Source organism: Nerophis ophidion, linkage group LG20 (assembly GCF_033978795.1).
Source record: "Nerophis ophidion isolate RoL-2023_Sa linkage group LG20, RoL_Noph_v1.0, whole genome shotgun sequence".
Classification (NCBI taxonomy): domain Eukaryota; kingdom Metazoa; phylum Chordata; class Actinopteri; order Syngnathiformes; family Syngnathidae; genus Nerophis; species Nerophis ophidion.
In genome coordinates this window covers 13,746,164-13,752,163 of record NC_084630.1, presented here as the reverse complement: position 1 = coordinate 13,752,163, position 6,000 = coordinate 13,746,164, and positions in this window count along the sequence as shown.

Genomic DNA, 6,000 nt, shown 5'->3' with positions numbered 1-6,000 from the left:
GAGCCAAGAAAGCCAAATATGTTCAAATGCATTTCTGTAAGAGCCATATAATATTTTTTTTAACGCTGAAAACAACTAAACGTGTGCATTTCTAAGTAAGACCAACATTTCTAGAGCATAATAGGTCTCTTATACTTTCGAATAACATTGTTATTCTGAAGCTAACTGTGGAGGGGGTGTGGCCTGCGGTCCTGCAGCGAAGCAGGGTGTTCCAGGAATGGCGTAGAAATCACCGACAGGTGCGTGGATAAAGACTTATCGAAAAATAAAACAATATCGTAATCCTGAAACAGGATCTCATGTCGGTGCTTGGTGGTCTGAAGAACCCCCAGCAGGGCAAGCCCTACACTATCCATCCATCCATCCATTTACTACCGCTTATTCCCTTTTGGGGTCGCGGGGGGCGCTGGCGCCTATCTCAGCTACAATCGGGCGGAAGGCGGGGTACACCCTGGACAAGTCGCCACCTCATCGCAGGGCCAACACAGATAGACAGACAACATTCACACTCACATTCACACACTAGGGCCAATTTAGTGTTGCCAATCAACCTATCCCCAGGTGCATGTCTTTGGAAGTGGGAGGAAGCCGGAGTACCCGGAGGGAACCCACGCATTCACGGGGAGAACATGCAAACTCCACACAGAAAGATCCCGAGCCTGGATTTGAACCCACGACTGCAGGACCTTCGTATTGTGAGGCAGACGCACTAACCCCTCTGCCACCGTGAAGCCCAGCCCTACACTAACCAATACTAAATGAACTTCTTGAACAAGTGCGGTAGAAAATAGGATGGTTGGATTCAAATGCATTTTGAACGTTATTTTTAACAGTGTGATTACAAGTGGAATTATTCATTACTTGTCGTGTTAAGCAGCGTCAGCTGAGATTTAACCGAGAGACAGATGCAGTCATCAAAAGAGCCACATCTGGCTCGCAAGCCATAGGTTCCCTACCCCTGCTTTATGGTGTCCTCCACCATCACTCAATCCAATCCAATCCACTTTATTTATATAGCACATTTAAACAACAATAACGTTTCCAAAGTGCTGCACAGCCATGTTAAAAACATTATTAAAAAACAATATTATGCTCCACCAATGACTAAATAAAAACAAAAAAATAAATAAATATAAAGCCAATATAAAAACAAACAATATAAAAACAAATATGATTAAAAACTATTTTAAAGGGTAAAACCAATTAAAACAGTAAAATAGAAATCAAAGTGTATAAAAAACACAGAGGACAACAGAGAACAGAGGACCACACAACTCACGTAGTGTTAAAAGCCAAAGAATAAAAGTGGGTCTTAAAACGAGACTTAAAACACTCCACTGTGGAAGCAGTTTGAACATGGAGGGCCAGAGTGTTCCAGAGCTTAGAGCCGACCACAGAGAAGGCCCTGACTCCCCTGGGTTTAAGTCTGGTCTTGGGCACCACGAGCTGGAACTGGCTTTCGGACCTCAGAGCGCGCGCAGGAATGTAAATTTGGATGAGGTCCGAGATATATTGAGGTGCCAGTCCATGTAAAAATTTAAAAACAAACAACAGTGTTTTAAAATCAATTCTAAAATGAACAGGGAGCCAGTGCAAACTCTGAAGAATTGGGGTTATATGCTGGCGTTTCCTGGCCCCTGTTAAAAGTCGTGCCGCCGCGTTCTGGACTAACTGCAACCGGGAGAGAGCTTTTTGGCTAATGCCAGCATAAAGTGCATTGCAGTAGTCCAGGCGACTTGAAATAAAAGCATGCACGACTTGTTCAAAAAGGTTAAAAGATAAAAACGGTTTAACATTTACTAAAAGACGAAGGTGATAAAAACACGATTTTAAAACGCCATTGACTTGTCTGTCTAGTTTAAAATCGCTGTCTATAGTGACGCCAAGGCTGGTGACTTTGGGACGCACATCATTTTGCAATGGTCCCAAGTCAGTGAGGGCCGGACCAAAAAGAAAAATTTCCGTTTTTCCCTCATTCATTATTAAAATACTCTGGGCTAACCAAGTCTTGACGTCGCATAGACAGTTAAGAAGGGGGCCGTGGCCTTTTGAAATCGGCTCAGATTTACCTTTTCCTGAGCCAGAACATAGTTACAAACTTTTTATATACATAATTTCTTATTCATGATTAAATACAAAATACAATTACACAATACATAATGGCCTGATAATAATATACAACATATAGTTACAGCATACATGATTACAGACATGATCACAAGATATACTTATTCATCTCGTCTCGATTACTGTAACGTATTATTTTCGGGTCCCCCCATGTCTAGCATTAAAAGATTACAGTTGGTACAAAATGCGGCTGCTAGACTTTTGACAAGAACAAGAAAGTTTGATCACATTACGCCTGTACTGGCTCACCTGCACTGGCTTCCTGTGCACTTAAGATGTGACTTTAAGGTTTTACTACTTACGTATAAAATATTACACGGTCTAGTTCCATCCTATCTTGCCGATTGTATTGTACCATATGTCCCGGCAAGAAATCTGCGTTCAAAAGACTCCGGCTTATTAGTGATTCCTAAAGCCCCAAAAAAGTCTGCGGGCTATAGCGCGTTTTCCGTTTGGGCTCCAGTACTCTGGAATGCCCTCCCGGTAACAGTTCGAGATGCTACCTCAGTAGAAGCATTTAAGTCTCATCTTAAAACTAATTTGTATACTCTAGCCTTTAAATAGACCTCCTTTTTAGACCAGTTGATCTGCCGCTTCTTTTCTTTTTCTCCTCTGTCCCCCCCTCCCTTGTGGAGGGGGTCTGGTCCGATGACCATGGATGAAGTACTGGCTGTCCAGAGTCGAGACTCAGGATGGACCGCTCGCCTGTGTATCGGTTGGGGACATCTCTACGCTGCTGATCCGCCTCCGCTTGGGATGGTTTCCTGTGGAAGGGACTCTCGCTGCAGTCTTGGATCCGCTTTGAACTGAACTCCCGCGGCTGTGTTGGAGCCACTATAAATGATAAATGGGTTGTACTTGTATAGCGCTTTTCTACCTTCAAGGTACTCAAAGCGCTTTGACACTACTTCCACATTTACCCATTCACACACACATTCACACACTGATGGAGGGAGCTGCCATGCAAGGCGCCAACCAGCACCCATCAGGAGCAAGGGTGAAGTGTCTTGCTCAGGACACAACGGACGTGACGAGGTTGGTTCTAGGTGGGATTTGAACCAGTGACCCTCGGGTTGCGCACGGCCACTCTTCCACTGCGCCACGCCGTCCCTATGGATTGAACTTTCACAGTATCATGTTAGACCCGCTGGTGGGAGGGGTTGCCCACATTTGAGGTCCTCTCCTAGGTTTCTCATAGTCATCATTGTCACTGGCGTCCCACTGGGTGTGAGTTTTCCTTTGCCCTTATGTGGGTTCTTCCGAGGATGTCGTAGTCGTAGTGATTTGTACAGTCCTTTGAGACATTTGTGATTTAGGGTTATATAAATAAACATTGATTGATTGATTGATTGATCCCGTCTCTCACATTATGAAGTCAGGACCCGGGGTGACCATTCCTTATGCATCAGTCGGTGACGTCTCGGCGCCCTGACTTGTCTACATGCAAGAGGATCCTCTGCTATTCCTCTGATCTACTACGAGCACACTTCTACAGAATACTTATACTTTTCCCCATCTTTATGGCGTTCCGTGCCCCCACCTTGCTGGTCTTGTGCTGTGCAGAAGATTTTGTCATTTTTTTTTCCAGACCTACCAACGCAAAAGTGCCAGAAGAAAAAAATACTCTCACCAAGTTTCCGCTTGATACCGTCACACTTCACGGCATTATTGTGGCGATTTTGAAACCGCAATACCTTGGTATTCACAATACGGTTACATCTGTATTCCATATCAATAACAAATGCCACCAAGTCAGGATGGTTTTCAAAGCTGGGGAATTAGAATTGTTATTTCTGCTCATCATGGACGAAACCATTCCACAAGACACATTTTAAAGTGGCGTGGTGTGCTTCACTGATGATTGCCTGCAGGCCTTTGAAGAGGAAATAGCTGGGAAGTCAACTCTCTGTTTGGTTAATGATGCTTGTCAGTTAAATGCCAACAGAGGACTCCTGACATGCAGGCAACAAAGTCCACTGAGGCCAGCATAACAGGGCAACCATTCATTAATGGTGATGCTTGCAGGACTTTTTGCTATGTCTGAAATGAGCCGTAAATGATGATGATGATGCCCCCCTTTTTTTTTTTTTTACAGTCTCATGCTTGCTTCCTTTTAATTCCAGGACATGCAAATAAACACGGATGCATTGCATGGTATTTACTGCTAGGTTGCAATCATGTGACTTAGAGGCACTTCTGGGTTTCAGGCATAGGTCTAGAAGAGCGGATTTCAAAACTAAGACCCGCTGGCTGGCCTGCCTGTGTTCACACTCTGGACCACTGCATGTCCCCTAATCAGTAACCAGCAATATTATACTTGAACTGATGAAAATGTGTTAGAAGTTGGAGGGGTCTAGAGTTGGTTGTAATTAATTGACCATGTGCGTGACACCTTTGTGGTTTAATGGTGCATTGATCCAATATTGAATAGGGTCATCAGGACTCCTCTTCCTCTGATCCGGGAAATTGCAAAAAGCCGCTGCCTGACCAGGGTTCAGAAAATCTGTAGAGTCTCCTCCCACCGCTGGACTCTAGAAAGAGGTTCCGCAGCCTCTGTAGCAGAACCGCAGTAACAGCTTCTTCCCTCAGGCAATAAGACTCTTGAACGCATCATAATAATCCGCTCAATTCCCCCCCAAAACGGATTAACTCGCTGGAATATAAAGACAATAAAACATACATTCATAAACGTGGATGCATATGCAAAAGTCCAATATATTTACAGTATCTGTTCAGTAATCTATTTATTTATATCTGCACATTATAGCTCTTTTATCCGACACGACAACGAGCTAATGCAAACTAATTCCGCTCTTATTTGAACTATAAAGTTCAAATTTGAATGAGGATTAAAGAATGTTTAAGTCTAAGTCTATTATGTAGGTACCGTTTAGACAGCGTTTCCAACCCATGGTCTGATTTATCAAAATCCAGCACAGAACGTTAATATGAGGTACAAAACCACACATGCCCACTGACCCATGTGGACATAATAAAAGGCTTGTGCAGCCCTTTACTAATTTCAATACCGGTAATTTGAAATTGCATAAAGGGAAGAAGATTAAGAGCTATTCAGTAGGATTTAAGGTCCAAGTTTACATCACACTCAAATTTTTACTGCATGCCTATGGTAAGCGCAGGAGTGAGAAGAGGTTTTACATTAATTAGCGCCCCGGCGGCAATTCAAGGAAATACGGTATATACATACATATATATATATATATATATATATATATATATATATATATATATATATATATATATATATATATATATATATATATATATATATATATATGTGTATATGTGTGTATATGCATATGTATATGTGTGTACATGTATATGTATATGTATGTACATGTATATCTACATGTGTGTATATATATGTTTGAATACGAATCAAATCGAATACGTTGTGCGAATCAGAATCGATTCTCATTTTTTAAAAATCGATTTAAAAAAAAAATACAATTATTATTTATTTATTTTTTAATCAATACCATAACAATGCAATCCAATTCCAAAACCAAACCTGACCCAGCAACACTCAGAACTGCAATAAACAGAGCAATTGAGAGGGGACACAAACACGACACAGAACAAACCAAAAGTAGTGAAACAAAAATGAATATTATCAACAACAGTATCAATATTAGTTATAATTTCAGCATAGCAGTGATTAAAAATCCCTCATTGACATTATCATTAAACATTTATAAAAATAAAAAAAATAACAATATTGTCACAGTGGCTTACACTTGCATCGCATCTCATAAGCTTGACAACACACTGTGTCCAATGTTTTCCCAAAGATAAAATAAGTCATATTCTTGGTTCATTTAATAGTTAAAACAAATTTACATTATTGCAATC